The 26606-nt window shown below is 36.0% G+C and overlaps 1 protein-coding gene and 1 pseudogene across 3 annotated transcripts in view; one reads left to right on the top strand and one right to left on the bottom strand.

The window, feature by feature from the left end:
• Positions 1–26606, top strand: part of ALDH1A2 (aldehyde dehydrogenase 1 family member A2) — a 91001-nt gene that overhangs the window by 7494 nt on the left and 56901 nt on the right. The gene's annotated exons all lie outside the window — the stretch shown is intronic.
• On the bottom strand, positions 4271–5167 carry LOC109447688 (leucine zipper transcription factor-like protein 1; annotated as a pseudogene).

The following is a 26606-nucleotide window of genomic DNA, read 5'->3' on the forward strand; positions in this document are numbered from 1 at the left end:
AAGCACCATGCAGTGACTATTTTGGAAGCCCTTCTACCATTTTTCCCCCAAAATAAGACCTAGCCGGACCATCAGCTCTAATGGGTCTTTTGGAGCAAAAATTAATATAAGACCCGGTATTATATATTATATTATATTATATTATATTATATTATATTATATTATATTATATTATATTATATTATTATATTATAAAGACCAGGTCTTATATTACATTAAAGTAAGACCGGGTCTTCTATTAATTTTTGTTCCAAAAGGCGCATTAGAGCTGATCGTCCAGACTAGGTCTTATTTTCGGGGAAACACGGTAGCATTGCTTTAATTTCTTTATTCACTGTAACAGGTCATTTCAAAGCCAGTCATTTCCCTTTGTACACCAAGTCTAATGCATATAGTAGTGATTGCCATAATGTCACCTTGATTAATTTTTAATTGCCTTTTCAGATGTATCTTTGAGCTCTATTCCATTTCACCTGTACGGTATGTGAGATAATCCAAATTGGGAATTTCTTATCTCTGGCATTTCTCTATTGCTTGTTTTTCAGCCTTTAAGATGGAGTTATGTTCAAATTGTTTCCCTTCATAATCTTAACTCTTAGTGAGTTTATTTACAGCAAGTCTGTGTTGTGTCACATGATTTGAAAACATTTTCAGCCTTTGAAAGTTCCAATTAGAATAATAATTGGGTGCTTTCACCATCTAGACTTTTTCTGGGCTCTCAAAAAAACTTCCCAGGGACTAAACGTGGGAGTTTATTGACCTATATAGAATGTGGTTAAAAATTAGAATGTCATGAGTGAACATTCTAATTTTTATTGTAGAAGCAAGCTTTCCTTTTCCTCCAGTTCAGCTCTGTTACCTCCAGACGTAGTTATCTGCTCTATTTCCTCTCCTCATCACACTTTGACCTTTGGAGAGCCAAAGTAGTAGTTTTCTTTATACCTAGATCTCTGGAAAGATAAAACCTGTTGTCCAGTTGGAACTGGAAACACCTGTCTCTTATTTAGAAGAATTTAGGCTATCATGGCTACCAAAATATTTTCCAATTTTCATTATAAAATATAGGGAAAAAAATCCAAAATAATTAAAAGATTATGTTTTTGTATACCTTTCTCCTATATAATTTTCATTCGTCTGGCTTAAGTCTTCTGATTTCGAATTCGATGTCTCTTAGGGTTTTGTTTGTTTGTTTGTTTTGTTTTGTTTTTTGCCCTGGGTCATTTCTAGGGGTTTCTTAAAGATTAAACTGAGTTAGCTATAAGTTGTGTGGGTCTTCCCACAGGTAGGATGGAACCGACCTCCACGAAAGTGGATCTGGCAAAATATGGTGGTTTAGTAAATCTACTAACAGGCAAAAATAAACTGTTTCCCTCCTCCCCCAATCTCCAGCACCAATATACACAAGATCTGTGGGCTGACTGACATGTATAATGATAGACGGTTTAGAGTGGGAAGGAAGAAGGGAATTAAGGCCTTGCCTGGGAGGACAAAATTATGAAATGTCTATATGAATCTACAGAGGATAACTTCAAGTCTTATTTCCCTAGGTGTGAAAATTGGACTTCCTCCCTGAATCCTTTTTGGGAGGAGATCAGGAATCAGTATGAGACTATTTAGTTACATTCCCTAGCAAGCCTGAAACCAGTGAATTCTGCCTCATTTATATTTTAGAGTCTGATACCCAACTTTCCAATATCACTTGATTTTCACAGGGAAAATGGTCATTTTTATTTTAATTGCAGCCAGAGCTAACATTTTGCTTCACTGAATTTATTCACTTGTTTATTCATTTGACATTTATTAGGGTCACTGTCTGGTATGAAGATATACATAGATGTGTGTTCTGTCCTGAAGAGGCCAGAGAGGATTCTCACTTGGGTGTGGGGTGGGGACGTGCACACAAATAACTGTGGTGCATGATAGAAGATGCTAAATGCTTGAGATGAGTGCACTTAAAGCACCATGAGGACCAGAAGGTAAAGAGATGTTTGCAGCTCAGCAGATCAACAGCACACTATGTTGTTAGACATATTTGACAGGAAATGAAAATTTTCAATCAGATAGAAGGCTATAGACAATAATATAACAAAAGTGCGTGCCTGTACCCAGGTTTGTTAGTGCTTAACATTTTTCAATGTTTGCTTCTAATTTTTTTAAAAGAAATACATTGACACTCTCCCTGTAAACTTCTATTTCCCTGTCTTTCTCCCCCTTTCTTCCTCAGAGGCATGTATCTTCCCCACAGGTGTATGTGTATGTATTCATAAAACAATATATGTATTCACAAACAAAATATGCCATACATATATATATACATATATATATATCTTTTTATATAAATGGTAGCATGCTATATATATTGTTCTGCAATTGGCTTTGTTTGCTTAACATAATGTATTCAAGATTCATCCACGTTGGTGCATGTACCTGTATTTCCTTCATTGTCATGGTATTCTATCCTTTGGATATATCACAACTTTTAATTCTTCTACTATTGACATTTAAGGTACTCCCAGCATTTTGCTATTACAATAATTCTGCATTAAACATTCCTGAACATAACTCCTTGTATACCTGGATGAGAGACCTTCAAAGATATATACTTAGAAGGGATATTGCTGGCTCATGGGGTATATGTGTCTACAGCTTAATTAGGGATTGCCAAATTTCTGTCCAATGTGATTATACTAGTTTCCAGCACTACCAGCATTATATCAAAGTCCCCATTACTCTACACCCTCACTTATAGTTAGAGTTCTCATACTTATTAAATTTTGCCAACCTGAGGAGTGTGAAATGTTATCTCATTGCTATTTTAATTTGCCTTTCATTGATTTCTCTTGTGAGGTTGAGCATCTTTTCATGTGTTTAGCAGCCATTTGGCTTTCCTCCTTTGTGAATTGGCTAGTATATTATTTGCTCCTTTGTGTGTGTGTGTGTATGTGTGTTTTTTCTGGTTTGTAGCAATTTGTATATATTTAGGATTATAATCCTTTAATAGTAATACACTATGTGAACATTTTCTTCCTCCTTGTACTTAGTCTTCCTCCATCTTTTTTGGTGTAATTATCATGTAGGTTTAAATGCAAATGGAAAGGATTGGTTTTTTTTCTTTATGTTTAGTGCTTTTGGTGTCTTATTTAAGAAATTTCAAGATATGCTATATCGTCTCAAAGTCTATTTTTATTATTAAAATTTCTACCTTTTGCATTTGTGTCTTAATACATCTGTAATTGCTATTTGTGTCTGTATAAAGACCCATAACTCTTAAGGACAAGTGATGTAACGTATAGGAAAGTCAGACAATATTAATGTGTAAAGAATTTTAAAAATTGTATTCTATGCAATTTTGGAATAAGATTAGGAGGTCCCAAATGTGTGGTTTTCCTTTAAGACTGGTCTTCTCCATGATGGGAAAATATCAGAAACTAGTCCTGCTTTGGATTTTAATACATGTTGGTTTCCTTAAACTAAGAACAGCAGTGCATTCTATATACCCACCTTTAAGGAGTCACTGTACAAAATTCTAGGATAACATCATTATAACTTTTTCATGTCAAGATTCATTTTCCTAATTTCCTCACGTTAATTCTTACATTACCTAAAACAGAATAAGGGCTCAAATGTTAGTGACTGTTGTGCTCACCCCCCTTCTTTCTGTCCCTCCAATCCGTACACCACTCATTTTTGAAGGACCATTACCTGGCAAATAGATGAATTCTTCACTGTATGCTGTTTGTTTATGGGATTGGAGAAAAACTGGAAAGGTGACAATGAATATAATGTGAAAAAGAATTTCCTTTTTTATTTTAAAAATAAGATTTATTTGTAATAACTATCTTTAATAACTTTATATTTACCCTGGGGAATGCACAAGTATAGATATTGCTAGCTTTAACATTGATTAAAAAGGTATAGTCTTTATACTAATACAAAAGGATTAAGAGTCTTCTTCCCACTCTAAAACTCTGTGCTTTACTGTAAAGAATTCTCACTGCGTTTGAACCAAGACTCTAGAGCACTGGGCTCAGAGGAGTTTGTGACAACGGACTAGAATTAATAGGTTTCCTTTCTTCTCAATTAGGCAACTGAACACAGGAACTGTGGTTGTAAATATTAGAAGCAAAGTCTAAATATTAGAAAAAATATTAGAATATTAGAAAAATAAATAGAAGGAATGTAACAAACTGTTTCAAAATACATGCCTGAGGTGAGAAACAGCTTGTACTTTCATGCAATTGCCGCTTCCAGGTGAAATCTTCTTCAGTTTTTAATCTTTGGGTTTGTATTTTGCTGGTCTTTCCCTCCGGTCTTTGATTTGGTCCTTCTTCTTGGTAAGAATCTCTTTCATGTTTCCATAAGCGGTTGTTTGTTGGCATTTCTTCTCTGATTCCCTTTCAGCCATGCTCAGCTGCCCCTGAACCCTGAGTAGGTGGTGCTCAGCTGATGACAAACTCTCCTCCAGGGACTTCTGGTTTTCTGTCTTGTTGTTAAGAGTCTTCTGAAACTCACTGTTTAAAGCGGCAACTGTGTTTTCCAAGTCACTCAAATCTTGGGCGTTTATAAAATCCTTTTGATTTCCTTGATCCAGCTGTAAATCCTGCAGTGCTCTTTCTAGTTTTGTCTTCTCATCCAGTGCATTTGTAGCCTGTATTTCAATGGTCTTCAGCCTTGACTTCAATGTCTTGTTCTCTTCGTGGAGTCTTAAAATTTCCTCATGTAGGAGTTCTGCCGTTCCATCTTCATTAAGTGGAGCAAGTTCTGGTTTTATGATATCTATGGTGGGCTTTTTATTTGAAGATGTAAATCCTGCTGTTTCAAATTCTGCAACTTGTTCTAATAATTCTCTGTTTTCAGTTCAGAGAAATGTGTTTGTAGCTTGAGGTGCCAGCGCTCAGCTTGTGAGAAAAGCTGCCGCAGGATAACAGGTTGGTACAGGCTGTGTTGATGGGCTCAGCCTCCAGCTGGCTGTGCACACAGCCTGTAACCTGTTCAGGACTTCGGAGACTTCATCTGTGGTGAAGGTCTCCTCCACCAGCCTGCTCTCCTTGAGGTCTTGGAAGCAGAAGTCTACAGCCCTGGGTCTCAAACCTCTTTTTGAACAAGCAAAATACATACAATTAATAACTTCATTTTGACGTTGCTCACTTAGGCCCAGCTCTGCCATGGGGCAGGCGGGGGGCAGCGGCCTATAGCAGCCAGAGAGGCCAGGAGGAACCTTGCTAAATAAACCTGGGATCGCCCTTGAAAAAGAATTTTTAATAGAAAGATCTTTTCCTTGAATAACTAATTCAAAACTGTACTTCATCCTGTTAGTTTAGAGAATATAAATTATTCCTTAACACCACACCAGGCTTGAAAATAACATTGCTTTGTATTTTGTTAATGTTGTAACTCACTGTGTTTTTAAACTCAAAGCTGGTGTTGTACGTTCACGTTTGTGCTTGTATTTCATGAGTTATTTGATGTGTGCATGTGTGCATCTAATTCTGAAGAAGCTACTGAAGAAGAATGAAATTCTCCAACCTTAAAACTGAATCTAGCCCTTCTGTGAATAGTAGTTGGCTCCACACTTGTTCTTTTAGGATGAACCTATAGTCTCTGAATGCCCATATAACTAGTTTGCACTACTCCTTAATGGTACAACTTTTGCCTCGTATTATATTTTTCTGTGTAACTCACTACTCCTAAACTGTACTAGATTATAAATTCCTATTCATCTTGGTATTTCTGAAGCATCTAGCTCAGTGTCTGATAGTGTAAATGCTTAGGAAATGTTTGTTGAATGAATACTTGTTATGTTTTATTATCATTAAGAGCTACTAATAGCTACAGCTTTTATTATGAATACTGCAATTTCCAAAGTGCTTTTCACGTATGATTACATTTAATAATTGTGGCAGCCCTATGATGTGGATATTATGTTAATATCCCCATTTTATAAGTGAGAAAATCAAGCATATAAAGTTAAATACTTTTTCCAGGCCCAATAGCAAGGCGAAAATTCCAGAACTCCAATTTATCCTCTTCCTTTCCTGCTCGTAACAGCAACAAGCACAAGAACCACAACAAAGGCAATAAAACTTGAACCATTAGCCTAAAGCTGTGTTGAGAGTTTTACAGAATAATCCCAAGCCCAATTCTCTGACTACAAATCTCAAACTTAATTCTAGTTGATATTGTCATAGCTACCATTAGCAACAATTTCAACCTGAAGGTTGAAATTGGTAAAGATAAGAATGTACATTCTTATTCAAACCAAACCAAAAAAAAAAAGTGTGTAACCGATGCTTCCGATGCTTTAGGTATGAATCACCTGGGTAGGTGTGATTCTTTAGGCTATGGTAAAGAACTGTTTTTATTTATTTATTTTTTTATTATTTTATTAGTTTCAGGTGCACAAGACAAAGCAAAACTTAGACGTTTATCATTTATATTCCTCACATTGTGTGAACCCCCCTCCCCCCATCCACTATCCCTCTGTATGTTCCCCAAATTAATTTTCAAAACCCCGTGGCCATCTTGTGGTTACCCACTATTTTCTAAACCTCTAAGCTTCCCCTTATCCCCGCCCCGCCCCTCTAGCAACCCTCAGTTTTTCCTCTATGTCTCCAAAACTGTCTCTGATTAATTCATTCACTTATTCTTTTCTTTAGATTCCGCATATAAGTGAGATCATATGGTATTTGTCTTTCTCTGTCTGACTTATTTCACTTAACATAATGTTCTCTAGGTCCATCCATGTTGTTGCAAATGGTAAGATTTCATTCTTCTTTATGGCTGCATAATACTCCATTGTATAAATGTACCACAGTTTCTTAATCCAGTCATCTACCGATGGGCATTTTGGTTGTTTCCATGTCTTGGCTATTGTGTATAGTGCTGCAATAAACATAGGAGTGCATAAAGATTTTTGAATTGGAGTTTTGGATTTCTCCGGATAGATACCTAGGAGTGGGATTGCTGGATCATAAGGTAGTTCCATTTTCAGATTTTTGAGATACCTCCAAACTATTTTCCATAGTGGCTGCACCAATCTGCATTCCCACCAACAGTGCAACAGCGAAGAACTGTTTTTAGATTCTCCCTGATTTGGTTGTAGACATGCAGGGCCCTTAATAACACTTGTTTGTTTTCATTCAAAAAGCACTTTTCTTTGTTATGGTTATTCAGATTCACTTGGGAGTGAGGATGTATGAGACTGTGGAAAGCAGATGTATTTCATGTTCTTTCTAATGCCTCCTCTCCTCCATAGGCCATCATTTTGTGTAACTTGACTATAGCCTATGTGGGAGAGACACTGCCAGAGAGTTGGGTGGATATCTTCCACTTGTCTTTTATTATTTCTCACTAAGGCTAAACTACTATTAGATCCATCTGTTACATGTAACCTCACAGGGGATGCAGAATAGAGAAATAGAGTGGTCCCCAGAAATTTATGCAATATCCAAACTTTAATAGAGTTTCAATGACAGAGGGTGGTCGTGGTTGGGATGCACAATTAGTGTTTCATTGTAAATGGCTAAAAATCCTCTCTAAAGCAACTGCTGACAGGTTGTCTCCTTAAGCCAGATCTTACAGTCTCCAGATTTCTGTCTTCACTTTTAGAAAGAACACATTTCTCTTTCTCCTCTACTTCCCAGTCAGACTCACCCCTTCTTCTCATCTTTTTCATCTTCTTTTCTATTTTTATGCACTTGTGCTTTGTTTTTTTTGCTTCCCTAAGTATTTCTCTCAGGAAGGCTCTTGATGACTCTCATCCCTTGGTGAGATTAGACTCATTTACCTGTTTTCATAAAATGGTTAGTTGTGCGTCAGAAACCTTTGTAGTCACCTCTTCCAGCTGTTAGCCTAAAGTCACCTCTTCCAGCTGTTAGCCTAAATGGTCCTTAGGGAGACCAGAAGCAATGAACCTGGAATAACCACATTTGACTTCTGTGAGCCCTCTTGAGAATTTAGTAATTACTTAATGGATTGAATTGGTGACATATACTATTCCAGATAACACCCTGGGTTGCATTAAATTAACCTTCACAAATGGGTATTTATTGGTGTACTCTTAAAAGACTACATGTGTTGGCTGTAATTGCCCTTCCATGCTTCTCCTTGCTGATAGGTATTTGTACTGAGTGAAAAATTTTCTCAGATTAGAGCCTGGGTGGTAGTTCTAGCCATTTAGTGATGTGTGTCATTGTGTTCAGCACATTGAGCATAAATCCTGTCTTGTAAACAGCAGGGAGACTAATGAGGTTTGCCCACATTCTGGTGTCATTACCAGGAATTCCAACAGAGAAAGAGAAGGCTTAGAAAAGAAGTACACAAAACAGAATTTTGGAACTCTTGATGATCCGAATTAAGGCGAGATATTGTTGTCTAACATTTAGTATAGCCACGTATATACAAATATGGGTAACCTACGTTTACCTAAAAGAGAAACCAAACATTTTGCTTTTAATGAACTCTTGCAAAGTCACTAATTTAGTTCTACTGAGAGCTAATGAGGGGCTTATTTATGAGTGTCTCTAATTGTGAGTGGTACAAAGGGGACAGCTATTGAAATAATTCAGCTGTTAAAATGATAGCATACTTTCTGCTTTCTCGGAACTCCTCATCATTTCAGCCAACTGAAATTTCACGCCAGTTTTAATCTTACAATTTTTGGAGTGATTCTGTGGTTATTTTTATAGACAAGTGACATATGAACACACCAACTCTTTTGCAAGAAGCCTTTCAAATGTGTTTTTTTTAAGGTTTATTTCAGATCTTTATTTTTATTGTTACTGTTAAATAACTTGTGTGTTCGGTAATGTCACACCAAGGGATCCCAAGAATGTCCTTATAATTGCCAAAGAGTTTTCCACAGAAATCCGCTAATGACTCTCCTTATATAAGTGAGCGATTAGCAGTGTCATTAAGATCCACTGGAAATCAACAATTTTATGTTTGCTAAAGACTTACTGTACTAGAAATTAGAGCAGTGACTCCCAAGAGAACTCTTCCTTTAAATCTTAGCTAAAATTGATTTTAATACTTGGTAATAGTGGTGGAAAGAAGAGGTTTGTTGGCCCTTTTCTTCCAAACCATTTCAGCAGCTGCCTAAGCTCATGAAAACCACGGTGGGTCGGGTAAACTCTGGAGAGGGAACTTGTCAGAAGCTTCGGCTTTTCACTTGAGTCTAATAGAGACTTAGCACTTTGCAGGTCAGTGCCACTGCTATTTGTCTCTGCCCTAAGAGCTCTGGAGTTCTTCACATCAAAACCACATCTTGCTGAGCGGAGATCAAACGTAGGAAGGTAAGGATTCTGCCAGTGATTTATCATGCCAGGGAGAGTGATCAGGCCATATGGGGCCATTGCAAATGAAGTTGACATTCCAGCAGTTTCTCATACAGGTCTCACATGTAGTTATAGCTAGTTTTTCTTGTAGAGGAATTCCGGGTCAAGTGGCAGCTTTCAGTGGCATTTCTTAGGAAGACTTACCTCCAACATGAGGTTCATGTCAAAACTAAGTCCAAGATTTTTCTAATATTTTATTTAAATGGCAAATAGGGATTTCTTGACCAAATGTTGGAAACTTAATTTGGGCTTTTCATTTGATGTCTCCTTTTCTTCTTTCTCCTTTTCCAGGAGGGTGCTTATTGAAAAAGAAAAAAAGAAAGAAAAAGAAAAATTAAGGTCCTTTGAGGTCTACAAAAAAACTTTTCTTCCTAAATATTAAATGTGACTTTGATGAAATTGACTATATAAGCTATGCACAATTAGGCTTATTAGTTCATTATTACATTTTATTAACTCAGGGGCTTTCGGAATTAATTACTACTAGATATTACAATTCAATACCTGGGGTAGGAAAAGGAGACACATAGACCTTTTTGTGTATTTGTAAGAGCAAAGAGGAAGAATTTAATCATTTAAGTCCAAAATAGGTATAATTATGTTTGAAGGCATTCGCTAGGATTTGCATTAAGGGCAAATTTTTAATTTCAATGGAAAAAATTAATCCCTCTAATTAACTATTTATTTGCCTGAACAGATACATGAAAATGATTATGCTACAAAAATTCAGCTTGCTCTTTGTTTACTGTCAGAAGCAAGTGTTTAGCCTCCTGTGGAGAAATTACTTATTTATTGGTTCAAAGGCCTCTTCAACCTTGGAATATGTCCTGGGATGTTTCAGGCCCTCTGCAGGAGATGCTTGCTTTGTAACATAAATGAAAGATGATATTGGCATTTAAATGAAGTAGTCCATGACATTAACTTTTGATTCAACTGAAGATACCTGTTGTCCCTTTTGTGTTTTACTTTTTCTTTTATTAATGAGATTACCATAAATGGAATTAATTACATAAATGGAATGGGCTTTGGCGGTTAGAACTAGATCTCATCCTGTAGTCAAAATTCACTCGATTTCCCGAGGTATCAGTTTATTTGTTTATAAACTGGGAATTATTCTGATTGATGAAGTACGTCAACTCTGCAGGGAGCAAATTTAAGTATAATAATGAAATGGAATTTCTCCTAGCTTACACGTGGCATCCTCGGAACAGGTACAACATCCATGAAAATCTGGTAGGGTTGCAGGTAAAATATACCGGCATCTAGTTAAATTTGAATTTTAGGTAAATGACTAATACTTTTTAAATATAAGTATGCCCCATGATTTGCCAGTGGTTTGGGACATATTTATACTGAAATTTAATTCATTGTTTTTCTGAAATTCATATTTAACTGGGGATCCTGTATTTTTACTTGTTAAAATTGGCAAATCTAAACCGATGATCACACAGTTTGTGATTTTTATCTGTAACCAAATAAACATCATTTTAGTGTAAAATTAATTGACAATGAAATAGACCAAAGGAATTCTTTAAAATTGTTGCACTGGAATAATGAAGAATGTAGTAGACTTTTTTTTAAGCCCTAGCAATACTACTGAATAAATAAGTCAACTAGGACAATTGTAAAGACAGCTTAATCTCCTAAATGAATTGCTCCAACCTTTTAATTCAAAATCATACAAACAAAAACATTGAGATAAGCTGGGTGCTTTTTCAAATGGGGACCCCTGTGGCTTTGAAAATAAACACTTCAGCCTCCTCCTCCCCCCGCCCCCCAACACCCACACCCACACTCAGTAGCCTTTCTGATGTCTTCCATTTGCAAATGAACAGGCTGAATTCTGAGAAAGACAGAAGACTAATTAAACCTAGGGAAGATAGGCAAAAGAACATTTGTTTCCAAGCAGAAGACAAAAAAAAAAAAAAGTTACATTCTGCTTTCTCAAGACTGACAACGGCATTAAAGGCAGAGTTTCCTCTTCTCAAAGCACATTTCCCACACCACTGCTCAGACCGTCTCAGGGCTAGGCCACCGTAGTATGTTTGAACCAGCCTGCATTAGCCTGTCTTCATGGCAGTCAGAAAAGGGTAGCAGTCAGAAATGCCTGCAGATGAGTTAATGGGTTAGATGGCCTTCACCATCTTTACCTTCTGTCCCCATTCTTTTGCCCTGTGTGTCTCTGATAGTTTGGCAGACAGGTCTTGGTGACTAGCTATAGAGAGACGAATAAATGAATGAATAAACAAACAAATGCAGAACAAGGAATGACTAGTTTTTTAAGAGCACTAATAAATTTCCTTGAATTGGTTGTTTACATTCAGAATCAGAAGCAGTTAAGTTTGAATGCACACCATGCCAGGCTTTTCAGTAATACAATACCTTATTTAATCCTTACGACCACTAGGTGAGGTGGTTTTATTATCTTATTCTACAGATGAGAAAATTGAGCCACAGAAAGTTTAAATGACACCTTTAGGTTGCACAATCTAGTAATCTTTATACACATGGCAGTTCGACCCGTGAAGAAATTATATCAGAGGCAGGGGAGGCAGGATTTGATTTTAGAGCACCTTTGCCCACTTGTGTGGTTAAAGAAGACCCAGCGACCTCCATGAGATTCACACCAAGTCATATGACTAAGAGAGACTCGGAAAATTAGACGTTTTGTCCGTGTAGAGATATTCTGCCACAAGGTTTGGAATCCTGAATCAAATGGAACACTAGGTCTGCCCTAATCTGTATCACAGGTCCCTGGAATTACCCCCGAGTCCTTTAATCTGAATCATTCTGGGAACAAGGCCAGGCCCCCCACCTTACCTCACCTCCCAGTTCATTTGTCCCCTGAAAGGCTAGCCAAACTGAACTGTCCTCTGGGGAACATGACTAATGACCTTTTGTCTCTGTACTTTCTCATCAGTGTCCTTTCACTTTCAGAAACAGACCTTGAGGTTAGACGGATATGTGAGAAGCTGGGTGGATCTTTGTTACCCAACTGCTAATGTCCTAACTTATTTATGTTTACAACATCAACACAATTTGTGTCATCATTGCATGAAGTGTAATGTGTTGGGCATATAACATTTATTTTAAAATACTCTGGCACAGTCACTTTAGATTAGTATTTTAAAGTTGTCTTAAAATGTTACCTCTAGTTTCTCTTTCTTTTGACCTTGTGCTATCTGCATACTTTGTAAGTCCAGTTTGAAGTCTTTTCTAGTGAATTATTTGCTTTTTTTCCTTCCTTTTCTGCCTATGACTCACGATAAGTGGGATTCGGTTCATACTGTCTTGGGGCCATTATTTAAAACTGTTAATTGATTTTAAATTAGAATTAATAAATTAGTCCTTGTCAAAGCAAACTTTGTAAAACCATGCTTTTTGCCAGTAAAAGATTACACCTTTTGAGCAAAGGCCGTGTCTCTATAATATCAAAACATTGACTTTAAAGTGAAAAATGCAATCAATCATCTAGGTGTTTTCCTATACAATGCCATTTGGGTGTTTTTTCACTTTTTAGCCAGATGTTTTGGCGTGAAGCAGAGTGAAGAATGGAAGTCAACAGAACTGCTTTTGCTCTGACTACCTAGATATTTCAATATGAGGCTTCTCCCCCCGCCACTCAGAAGTGATCTGATCATTTGCTTCATTATTTTACTTTGTATAGGTGACCTCTTAATTAGAAGTAAAATAAGGTGGGGATTTTTTTCATTAAAAATACTTTTCTTACCTTTGATTATAATCTTCAATTATATCCTGCTTTGCAGAGTAGCATACTGAGGTGGTCATCAATACAAGTTTTTATAACAAGATTAATTTAATTTTATTTAGTTAAATGATAGGGCTGTCTGTTCTTTGTTGTCCATAAACCTCTTTAAAGTACATCAGTAGAAACAATGGAGCAATCATGTAAAAGGAGATAAGTAACGTGTAATAAGTCCTTAAACTACATCTTTATACTGATTAATTAAAACTCATTGAACTGTTTCCTATAAATAGATCAGCTGGTTATTGATTTGCTATCTGGTACTCCCCTTGGATGAACCAAAAGCAATTTAGTGGCAAGGTGAGTAAAATTCAACTCTCCAAGGCACAATTTACTACAGGGTTTATTACAAATCATTTGAAGCATTTACTATTAAAATAACAAAACATTTTATTACTGAAATAAAACATGGCAGCTTTGTCAAAGATTCATTGAGGATAGGAAATTATTTACACTTAACTCCCATTAATGCCTGCTGCTTTGAGAATTCCTCAGGGGGTTAGATTCCCCAATTAGAAAATTCATGGCAATCTCTATATAGTCATGGCCCCTTTGTTATAGGCCAAAAAGTGTGGTAAGTCTGATTTGTCCTCAGTTATCTTCTGGCTGCAAAAGTGGCCAAGTGATGTGGCGTGGCTTGTATGGCAAAGCTTCATTGTTTTGAATGTTTATGCAAATAACTGTTGTGATTTATAAAACAATTTAAAGTAACTTTCAGATGAATCGGATCCCTGTTGATAGCCAATCTGAGTCCCTTATTCCATCTTCACTTCTTTCTCCAGTACTGTGATTTATCAAATCTTTTGAGCACTGACTGCATGTTAGAATGTGGGAGAAATCAAATGAAGCCAGGAGATCGTCAAGGAAATTAGGAAAGGGAGAAATAGGAAAGGGAGAAACGTCTGTTTTGGCCAGCTAAGCCTGAGGCACATTCACCTTTTATTTCCTTAATTGTACAACAGCCCTGCAAGGTAGATAGGCTTGCTTGTTATTTTTTTCTTCCTTTTTTTTTCCTTTTCCCTGTTTTTACAGAGAAGGAAACAAACCTCAGAGAGTTTGAGAGTCTAAGATCCTTCAGGATTACCCAAGTGGTAAATGGCAGACTGATATTTAAATGGAGATTTTTCAACTCTAGTATCATTCTAATTTGTTCTATACGGACAATAGAGGAATACATGCAAGATTAATCACCTCAGTCCTGAATGAATTTCCTTATTTCTCTACTTTGTTTTACATACACAGACACAACCATTATAACATTTAACCTTCATGATGGAATAAATTAAGCAACTTCAGTCTCTACCCTTGTCTTGGGGAGAATAGAGTTGCATTTTACTTTGTTATCCTGATGGTCTCTTTTGAAAACAAACAAACAAAAAGTGTAAACCAGCCCAGTCACCTTGAATTGGCTTTCCAAAAGCCTGCCTTTCTGATCTTTACTGGTTTAATCCAGAGACACAACCATATACTCCATTCATACTTCAGACCACCTCTCTTGGACACTGAGATGGTGATTCTTTTCAGGTTTGGGGAGGGACACGTCTGTTTGACAGAAAGCCTTTGTTGCAGTGCAATATTATCCTCGTTAGAGTTCTTAAAAGCATTGCACCAGGAAAGGAATAAAATTTTTGAGATGGAGAAATATATGACATTTCCTGCCCAGGTGCCCAGAATCTAAGATGCTATGAAATATTTATGGAAGGAAATTGTACTCACAGATTTTTTTTTTCAAATACCTGTGTGGATGTCCTAATAAAGTGCCATTATGAATTTTTATTTTAATTCCCTTAGCTGGGAGAAGTAACTGTGAGCCAAACATCTGTGACCATTTTATAAAGACTTTGGCATTTGATGCCCTTTTCTTATTTAGCCTTGGATACCTAGATTCGACAGAGAAAGGAACATATGAAAAAGGAATCACTCTGATGCAGTGCAGTTGTGACCAGCTCCTAAATCAGTCAAGGTTGGCCAGTCATTCCCCTTTTCCTCTGCTAATCCAAAACCAACCCTCCTGTGGGAAGTCGTTAGGATAGGGATTGGTCTTGAAGCCCCTTCCTGGACCCTCAAATATAACCGTGTGGTTGTAAGAGCCCCAAACTGTTCTTTAATACGCGTAGGAAAATGATTTCCTATCTGAGGATCCCAGTCTTCTGGCTGCTGTCTGTCCTCTGGCAGAAGTTCCTGTCAGAGCACCTGGCGAGACTGCAGCACATGCCCCAAGACGTCACCTCTGTGCAGAATCACATTAGGAATGTAAATCACCGCGGTTTCCCTAACACATTGTGCTTTCAAGAAAGGAAATGAAAAATTATTTTGTGGTCACCTGTGTTGATTGTGCTGAAGTAAAAAGGGACTCATGTGAAATTCCTAGTGCTGAATAATTTCTAGGAGGCATTGTGAAAGAGGTGCAGCGAGGAGTACTCTGGTCAGCCATTAAATCTGCTTTCTAAAGAAGCATTAGCAGAAATTAAATTTAGGAAAAAGCCCTGGGATAGGAATCAGGATATGGGGGTTCCAATCCTTATTCTGCCACTAATAGGGTGTAACCTCAGGATTTGTCACAAGTTTATTTATGTAACACTTTCCATTTGCACAGGTTATATCTAAGGCCCCTTCCAGCTCTGTGAATCTATAGCTTCCTAATCAAAGTGGCCTCCACTATATTTAGACCAAGAAAAAATTATTCATTTATTAGTGCATTTTAAAATAGTGCTTTAATAAGCCTTGGCTGTTAAAAGTATATCTTGACATACTCCATAGTTTCACAAGGAACTAAAACCAGTTTCTTGGGGGACGTGAGAGGTTTCCAGTTGTTCTTGATGATTACTCTGCATAGGTTTTTAAATGTTTGATGTAGGACTCTTCCATCTAAATTTCGCTTTTTCAAATGATGTCTTTCTAGTACATTAGTTACATGTTCAAATACTAGACATAATTGGAAAAGGAGGCAGTCATTTTTTAAACCTGGAGGATGGAGTCTGCTATGGGCACGAAGATATGCTATTCAAATAGTTACGTAGGAAACATCAGTATGCACGTAGAGAAGGAGCAAGACAAACCTACAGTCTCACAGAACTTCTGATAAACTTTCTTATTGAGCGCCCACTGGTGGCCACATGTGTTCTCTGGCCAGCACCTCAGCTACATAGAGTATTAGAACTAGAAGTCTTCAGGAATGACATCTTTCATACAACTGGTAGGAACTTTCTAAAGTGCCAGGTTCAAAGCATTCGAAAGTTCAATTGGGAAGTGTTGTGATCAATTATCAATGTCTGCCAAGGGGCTGGACAGAAGATTTGTATCACAAGTGCCATAGATTAGCTTGTCTTCCGCTACCAACTCTGGTTCTCTTACAGACAAAGAAACTGAGGGCTGGGGAAGCTGGGAGACTTGCAGAACATTTAGTGAGAAGCCAAGACTAGAACACAAGCACTTTTCCTCCTCTTCCTGTAAGGCACGTTTGGTTCTCTGGTTGGATTTCTCTGAGGCGCACAGATTACCTGTCTAGTGTTTTATAAAATTGGAATATAAAATATATTATCTTTGGAGCATATTCATAGTAGGTATTTAATGAATGCTTTTGAGCATTGTGACCACATTATATTATTGGAGCTGTTACTGTGTTGGTCTTCCCCATTACAGTGCTAAATACTTATTTCAAGGGCTGGGGCTGATTTTTATTTATTTGCTGTATCCCTCAGTGCATAGCATATGTCCTAACATATAATAGGTGCACAAGAAATGATTGTGAGTAAAGGAAGAATTAATGACTTCAAGGGAGATAGAACAAAGATGCCAACTGCCTCCCCTTTTACATGTAACTCTCGTCTTTTCATCTTTCCCCTCTCTTTTCAGTTCTTCTCTTTCTCCCAATAATCAGTGTTGTGAGTCACTCACTAGCTTTAGGACACCTTTTTAGAAGATAATATTTCTTTCATTTCCTTTCTTCACAAAAATGAAAGGTGACATGTCTTCATTATAAAGAAATGGCCTCCGCAACTTCTGGAAAAACTCTAGTGGTTAATCAGTTACTTTTAATATAAATATATATGCTTAATGCTGAATTACATTGTAAAACTCCCAGGCTGATTTATGGTCTCAGTCTGCCTTAATTAACATCGATTCTAGGGGAATAGTAAATGGGAATGGCCTTCACAATTGAGGTTGAACAATGAACTCTCTGGGTGTTGTCCAATTTGTTACATGATTTACATGAAGCAAGCCCTTCCTTTCCTGGGGTTATCCCTTTTTCATCTGGTGTTTAGGACGGGTTATATATAATCCATAGATAGGAACATTTGCTGTCAAATACTTTTGATGATTTAGAGCTAGGCCACAAAATGGTCACTATTAATAAAGAAGGAGAAAAAAACCTAATCTGAGGCTTTGCAGGGATTCCAGGTTCTTGCTATGTGTCATCGCTTGTCCAGTCTGTGGCGTTTTTACGAAGTGGCCATAATGAAAGTCAGATTAAATGCACAGGATATATACATTTAATCAACAGCCATTGGAGTCTGTGGTACTGGAAGAGTTATAAGAGCCCCGTGAATGCAAATTTATTGCAAAAGAATCCAAGGGGTGGGGGAATGAATGTCTGCTGAATGGTACTACCTGACACGGGACACCAAAAAACTTTCCAGAGTGAGTGATTTAAGTGTAAGGTTTGGCTTGTAAAGCTGCCAGCTGCTTGGTTTCAAAACTTGAAACATTTCCAAAACATTGGATGAGGCACTTTATATGTGCACTAGAGTAAATACTCTGGTTTTACTGCCAATTTAAATGTGCTCAGTTTACAGTAATGAGCTTGTATAGGCATTACCTTGTTTATAGAAAGTGGAACAGGAAGAAATGAACATTAACCATTACCAGTAGCAATTCCCATTGCCTTCTACCACAACACTGATGGCAAGTATAGTTTCTTCCAATGTGGGAATATGTCACAACTGACATTGGTGTGTACTTGGCTTTAATGCTATGTTGCTTCAACAGAGTACCAAATGCTGTAATCCAGTGTTATTCAGTCAGGGCTGCTCAGACCAGTTGGCTGTTTCTACTATTTTTCCTAAAACAGATGTCAACAGCATTCTCAGATATGGGAATCGTGGGACAGTAAAAATGTAGTTACCCTGATTACATGTGATTGAGTTTGTTTTAGCCAAGTCTGTTTTCTACAAGTCATGGGAGTCATTTATTTTCTCTTACAAAGTTATTTGGGTGTGTTTTGATGCTTTGCATGGAAGCAGTGGCCTTTGTCTTTTGGGATGACTGGCACAGGAACCCTTTAATCCTCTTATACTCCTGGGATCATATACTGGAGACAGGCAGACATATTTAGCCCGAAAGACATAATTTGCTCAGCCTGGAAAAGAAAGAGTGTATAGAAATTGAAGGAGACGCTAGCAAGCACAATGCCTAGAAGAGAGTAGGCACTCAGGAAAAACTATTGAAAGAGATAAAAATGGAAGGGAAGAAGGGTGTTACTAGGAAGAGGCCATGGAAACCCATATCTTAAGAGACACAGCCTCATAAGCTCAGCTGTGTTTAGACTAGACTTTGTAAAACAGAAAAGTCCCTACCAATTGCCAGGGACTCCTTGTCATTATTTCTGCATTTCTTTGCATGGCTTCTGAGAACCTTTTGGCCCAGGTACACATACTTACGAATATCAGGATTATGCTAGCCAAGGAATACTGCACTCCCCGCTGCCCCCAGTATAATTCCTTCTCTGTTGTGTGGGATACTAGCAAAATGCTGAAATTGACCAAAACCAAGAGCGTGATTGATGCATGTCTGCAAATAGGATTCTGATGACATAAGTCTATGGCTATCAAATTGTTTTCAAGCCACAGGCTACGTGTGCCTTCTGGCTAGTCTTGCTTCAACGCTTTTTTTTTATAACAGTATTTTCACAGTGAAAAAAAGAAAAGAAAGCTACTTATTCGGCATTGAATAGTTCAAAATACCGAATGCCTGAACTTTCATGGGAAATGAGTTTCACCTCTTTCTGCTTTCCTTGTCACACCCTCTCCCTTCCCCTTTACCCCCCACCTCCCTTCACCCTTGGTTCCCTTCTCAGTTCACTTTTTCTCAGTATGAAATCTATAAGGCTTATTTTTCTCAGTCTCTCCTATTTTCACAGAAGTACATTTTTAAAAAGTAAACCATTTGTTTTCTGACACTTTTTCAATATCCATTGTTCTTTTAAGTCTCTCCTTCCTGCGTCCTCTACAGTATTTTTCACTCACTTTAATTACTACTCTTTCTAAATGTGGTTAATTTATAACATATTTAAATATTGTTTTTCTCTTTTCTTTTGTCTTCCTTCCCATGACTCTGATTGACAAGTTCTATGAGTTTTTGACCTGTGTACTCTGACTCTGGATTTTCGTGATTTCTGGGCCCTGCTTGTTTGAAGACACGCTCCTTAGTCTGAGGTCAATGCTGTGGTAGAAGCTAGTGCTGAGAGTACAGGGCCCTTCAGCCATTGAGGCTGTTGGTAGGGCCCGGGGACTTTGAGGGGGGAAGGAAAGAAGCTAAACTTTGATTTCTTCCTTCTGTGTTACAGTCCTTGAACCAGGTTATCAGATAATCTTCAGAGAGGAGCTCAGACGTTAAGGAAGAGGGGCTGATCGGGCCAGCTGAATCATTTTATTAGGGATAGAGTTTCTTTCTTCTACCTTATCCGTTCCCTACACTCCCTCATTTCTTGTTTCCCTGAAGTGTTCTTCTAACATGTCAGCCCACACCGATATCTTCCTTCTCTGCAGCGAACTCCTGCAATGCTTATCTCTACCATTCATCTTGGCACTAAATCATAGACTATCTTACATTATTTAACTTTTCTGAAAGTAATCTTGTCTTTGAAACTTGATTATAAGCTTCAGAACAGCAGAGTACATGTCTTCTGTGGATTTTCAGTAGTACCTATGAACAACTCTATGTTTAGAGTAGGCCTTTAATAAACATTTTGCAGGTTATTTTCTGTGAAATCAGATTTCTGCTCAGCTATTCCTCTGAGTTTCAGCTCACACTATTTTTGTTCTATCAACCTGTTTCACAGAGGAGGATGCAGGAGAGAGTTGTGCGAGTCCCTGAATTTTATGAAATGGTTGCACTGCAACTAAGGGCCATAACTCTTCTTTATAGTCCTTATTTAGATTATTATTTTTAAATTTGCATAATTTAAAAGGTTAATAGTTGCTACCGAAAGTTGCTCCCCAGGATTTCCACATCTGGTGTTAAAGTAAACTATATACTCTAATGGATCCTTCTGTCATATGCAACTAGATCTTGGATTAATTAATGTGTGTATGTAAATATATGTATTTAAATTTCATTTTCCAATGATTTGTTAATAGTACATTGATCTTATATCCTGGGACTTTGCTAAATTTATATTTCAAGTTTTTTTGTTTTTTTTTTTAAGTTTCTTATAAATTTCCACAGATAATCATGTTGTCTGAAATTCAAGACAATATTACTTATTTTATCTTCAACCTCTTGGCTTTTCATTTCTTTTTCTTGTGTAGTATGTAGTATAATATCACATATTATTATAATATTAAATAGAAATAATGAGAGCCTCTATTATTGCATACATTAGTTTTAATGTATTGATTAATTAAAAGAACAGTGATCTGAAAATCAGGGAGCTGAACGAAAATGCAAAGCTGATATTTTTTCTAGAAACAAATGCCACTACCAGTTCTAGAAGGGGTAAAGTAAACCTATCCAATAGCAGTGGAATACACATTTTTCTCATGTTCACATGGAGCGTTCAGCAAGATGGGCCACATTCTGAGCCATAAGACACACTTTAAAAAATTTAAAAGAGTAGAAATTATATTAGGTTGGTGCCAAAGTAATTGCTGTTTTGCAATTATTTTTAACCTTTTAAGCCACAATTACTTTTTGTACCAACCTAATACAAAAAATGTACTTTCAGACTGTAATGGAATTGAATTAGAAATTAATAGCTAGAAAGCCAGAAAATCCTAAAATAGTTGGAGATTAACAAAAAACACATTTCTAACTGACACATAGATTAAAAAATAAGTCTCAAGAGAAATTAAAACTATTTTGCTAAATGAAAATACAACTTATCGAAATTTGGGAGATGCTGTGAAAGCAGTATTTGGAGGGAAATTTATAGCATTGAATATATATACATATATATGTATACATATATATATGTATATATATTAGAAAATAATAAATATTTCCTAAGTTTCTGCCTTAGGAAAGAAACAAAAATAAAGGAGCAGTATAAACCTAAAGCAAGCAGAAGAAAAAATAATAAAAAAATTGTAGCATAAATCAATGAAATTGAAAATAGGAAAACAATAGAGGAAATCAATGAAACCATAGGCTGGCTCTTTGAAAAGATCGATAAAATTTATAAGCATTTAGCCTGACTAATAAAGACAAAAAGAGAAGACACAAATTACAATATCAGAATTTAAGAGGGTCCATCACTACTGCTTCTATAAACATTCAAAGGATAATAAAAGGATATTATGAACAATTCAGTGCCCACAATTTTGATAACTAATGGGCTAATTTCTTGAGTGACACATCCTATCAGAGCTTACTCAAGGAGAAGTAGATAACTTGGATAGCCCGATATTTATTAAAGAAATTGATTTGTAGCCTAAAAAACTTTCTCAAAGATGACTCCAGGCCCAGATGCCTTTACTGGTAAATTCTACCAAATATTTAAGGATGAAAATGCCACTTCTGCACAAACTCTTCCAAAAAATTGAAGAGGAGAGAATACTTACCCACTCATTTTTTGAGGCCAGCATTACCCTTATACCAAAACCAATGGCATTACAAAGTGGCACACATTCTTGAGATATTTACCACTTGTCGCCTGCCCCTCCACAGTCCTCTTGAAAAGAAGTTATCTTGATCCAGGACTTCATCCTTAAGTGGCCATGAATGGTCTGCATGACTTCTTTTCCTGGTTCCAGATGTTTGGACCTAAGGACAGCCATTTAATTTACACCTGGAGCCTGGCTTGAAAAGAGGTGTAGGATGCCCTACTCAGGAGGCTGACCTGAGAGAGACAAAGGGAAAGAATAGTTGTTGAAGTGAGTTCAGGATGGAGACTCATATTGGCCAAACCTAGATAGGTCTCTATATTTAAGAAATTGAGTAAGTAATTAATAATTTTCCAAAAAAAGAAAGCACCAAGTCCAGATGGTTTCAGTGGTAATTTCTACCAATCATACCAATTCTCCACAATCTCTTCCCAAAAAATAAGCAGAAGAAACACTTTCAAACTCATTTTGTATGGCTAGTATTACTTTAATACCAACACCAGATAAAGACATTACAGGAAAGGAAAACTACAAACCAATGTATCTCATTAACATAAATGCACAAATACTAAAAAACATTAGCAAATAAAATCCAATAATGTATAAAAAGTATTATATACCACAACCAAGTTGGATTTATTCCAGGTATACAAGACTGGTTCTGTATTCAAAAGTCAGTTATTGTAATCTGTCACATCAATAGTCTAATGAAGAAAAATTGTATAATATCTGTAATACAACAATGGCATTTGACAAAATCCAATACCCATTCATGATCAAAACTCTCAGCAAACTAGGAATAGAGGAGAACTTCCTCGACATCTACAAAAAACCTATAACTAACATCATACTTAATGGTGAGAAATTAGATGCTTTCCCCCTATGACTGGGAACAAAGCAAGATATTTCCTCCTGCCCTTCCTATTCATCATTGTACTGGAATTCCTAGCTAATGCAATAAAAAAAGAAAAGGAAATAAAAGGTATCCAGACTGGGAAGGAAGAAATAAAACTCTTTATTAACAGATGACACGATTGTCTATGTAGAAAATCCTTAAGAATTTACCTACCCTCCTGCCCCCCCAAAACTGAAAACAAACAAACAACACACAAAACACACCTGGAACTAATAAGTGATTATAGTAAGGGTGCAGGATACAAGGTTAAGATACAAAAGTCATTTGCTTTCCTATATACCAGCAATGAACAATTAGAATTTGAAATAAAAAACACATCATTTACATTACCACAAAAAGAGAAAGGTATAAATCTAACAAAACATGATTTTTATGAAGAAAACTATGAAACCCTGATGAAATAAATCAAAGGAGAGCTTATGAGATATTCCATGGATAGGAAGAATCAATAGTATTAAGATGTCAGTTCTTTCCAACTTGATCTGTAGATTCAATGCAATCCCAATCAAAATTCTGATAAATTGTTTTGTAGATATCAGCAAACTAATTCTAAGGTTTATATGGCAAGGCAAAAGATTCAGAAGAATCAATACAATATAATATTGAGAAGAACAAAGTTGGGGCTGACAGTACCCAACTTCAAAATACCTGAGAAGCTACAATAATCAAGACATTGTGCTATTGGCAAAAAAATCAATGGAATAAATAGAGTCCAGAAATAAACTCACACAAATATATTCAAGCGATATTTGACAAAGGCACAAAGGCAATAATGGAAAAAGATAGTCTTTTCAACAAATGGCACTGGAACAACTAGACATCCACAAGCAAAAAAAAAAAAAAAATGATTTTGTACACAGACTTTACACCTTTCGTAAAAATTAACTCAAAATGAACTATACACCTAAATGTAAGATGCAAAACTATAAAACTAGAGATAACATAAGGTAAAACACAGATGACCTTGGGTTTGACAATGAATTTTTAGATATAACACCAAAAGCATGATCCATGAAGGGAAAAATTGATATATTAGACTTCCTGAAAATGAAAAACTTCTGATCTGTGAAAAACACTGACAGAGAATGAAAAAGACAGGCCACAAATTGGGAGAAAATATTTGCAAAACACATGTATGAGGAAGGACTTACATCCAAAATATACAAAGAATTCTTAAAATTCAACACTAAGGAAACAAACACTCAAACAATGGGCAGAAGACACTTCAGCAGAGAAGATATACAGACAGCAAATAAGCATATAAAAAGATGCTCAGCATCATATGTCATTACAAAATTTCAAACTAAAACAACAAGATGCCACTGCACACCTATTACAATGGCTGAAATCCAAAAAACTGACACCACCAAGTGCTGATAAGGCTGTGAAGCAACAAGAGCTCTCATTCGTTGCTGGTGGGAATGCAAAGTGGTCCACTCACTTTGATGACAGTTTGGCAGTTTCTTACAGAGCTAAGAAAATAGTCTTACTATGTGATCCAGCAATCACTCTCCTAGGCATTTACCCAAATGAGTTGAAAATTTATGCTCAACAAAAACCTGTATATGACTGTTAATAGCAATTTTATTCATAATTTCTCCAAACTGGAAGCAACCAAGATGCCCTTTAAAAAGTGAATGAATAAACAAACTAGTATATCTTCTCTATACTATCTGCTCAGTTTTCTGCAAACCTAAAGCTGTTCTAAAAACTGAAGTATTAATTTAAAAAACCAAAGCAAAATGACTAGGTAGATTTGAAAGGGAGAAAAGCAGAACTTGTAGAAATAAAATAATAAACATTAAAATTAGCTTACACCTAGGTAAAGAGAATTGAATGATAGATCTGAAGAAATTACTCAGTTGTGGCACAGAGAAAAAAGGAGATCGATGGAAACAACTTAAATGTCCATCAATAGAGGACAATTTGAATAATCTATAAACAAGCATGTGCATATATACATATATACGTGCACACCTATGTACATATGCATAAACACACGGGTATACAAAGAAGCCATTAAAAATGTCTTATGTAGTTTTTTAAAAGTAACTTGTAAAACTCATGTAGACTTTGTTCTGTTAAATTTTATATTTATACATACCCATTTGTGGGCCCAGAGATATGTCTTGAGTGTGCAAGCTTTAGTTATCTCTGGATGATGAAATTTGAGGCGATTTTTCACTTTGTTCTTTGTGCTTTCCTGTATAGTTTGAATTGTTTGGAAAAGTTTATACCACATTTACAAAAGCAATAAAGCTGTTTTACATAAAGTACATATATAAAAAGATGGAAAATAGAGTGGTTAAAAGACATTGAGGATGGACTACAAAGGTGTAACACTTGTAGTTTCAGAAGGAGATAATAGAATGATATTCCAAGAAAAGATGATAATGATTAAGAGTATTTCAGAACTTACAAGAGTCAAAAACTCACAGGCACTATAAGCACAATGCTTAACTGTCAAGGTAAATAAAAAAGAAATTGATAATTAGACATATTGTGATGAAACTTAAGAACACCAAAGACAAAGACAAGATCTGAAAAGCAACTAGATAGAAAAGGCAAATAATCAATGAAGAGATGGTATTCAGAGGCTTACAGCAGATTTCTTATAAACACCATTGCAAGGTAGAAAATATTGCAGTGATATTCTCCAAGTATTGTGAGAAAGTAATTTTCTTTGGGGGATATCTTTTGAGGATGAGGGTAGAATAGATATAGGTTCAGAATTGAGACTTTACCCCCAGTAAATCTTTACTAAATGAAGTTCTCAAGAATCATGAGAATAAAAATCAAAACTCTTAAATATTATACTTTTCTTAAATATAATCATTTTCTGTATAAAATAATAGTTTTATAACAAACTCTTGGAGAAGAGCAATTAGATTTAATATTCTAAGGCCCTTGGGAGGAATGTTAAGCTATATATTCAGTTTAGACTTCAAGTTGTTAAATATCCATGATAAAATATCATGGACAACCAATGAAAGAATACAAATATAGTGTACAACTTCCACACCAATAACAGGGGGAAACTGAATTGTAAAATAAACAATGGCAAACATTAATCAGCTTGAAAGTAGAGGCAAAAAAAGGAGAAAACTGGAAGTAAAACTAATGCAATATAAAGTATCAAGTCTAAATATCACACAAATATAATCACAATAAATGCAAATGTATTAAACTTGCCAATTAAAAGGCAAAAAGTTTCACATTGAATAAAATAAAATCTAGCCATACATCATTTAGAGAGACATATCAAATAATAAAGACACAGTCAAGAATGAAAGGATGGAAAAAGATATATCAGGAAAATACTAAAGAAAAGCTTAGGTAGCTTTACTAATCTTAAACATGGTAGCTTTTAAGAGACAAAGATTTATTAGTAATAAAGAAGGTCATTTCATATTGATAAATGGTTCTGTTTTACCAGAGAATCTAATAGTTACAAACTTATATTCACTAATAAAATATCATGGACAAAATAATCTAAAATTTATAAAGATAAAAATGATGGAGCTAAGTAATATATTGGCAAATCTACAAAAGTGGGAGATTTCAACACAGCTTTCTCGATTAAGACAAGCAGAAAAAATGTTAATAAACCTCAAGTTGATCTGAACAATGCATTTCACAGGATTGTTATAATAGACACTTGTAGAAACCTGTGCCTAATAATTAGTTTATAAAGGCAAGAAAAAGAAAAAAAATATCTAACATTAAATAAGTTACATATTCAGAATAGTGGTTATCTCTAGTGGCAG

The sequence above is a fragment of the Rhinolophus sinicus genome, linkage group LG03, assembly GCF_036562045.2.
Source record: "Rhinolophus sinicus isolate RSC01 linkage group LG03, ASM3656204v1, whole genome shotgun sequence".
NCBI lineage: Eukaryota > Metazoa > Chordata > Mammalia > Chiroptera > Rhinolophidae > Rhinolophus > Rhinolophus sinicus.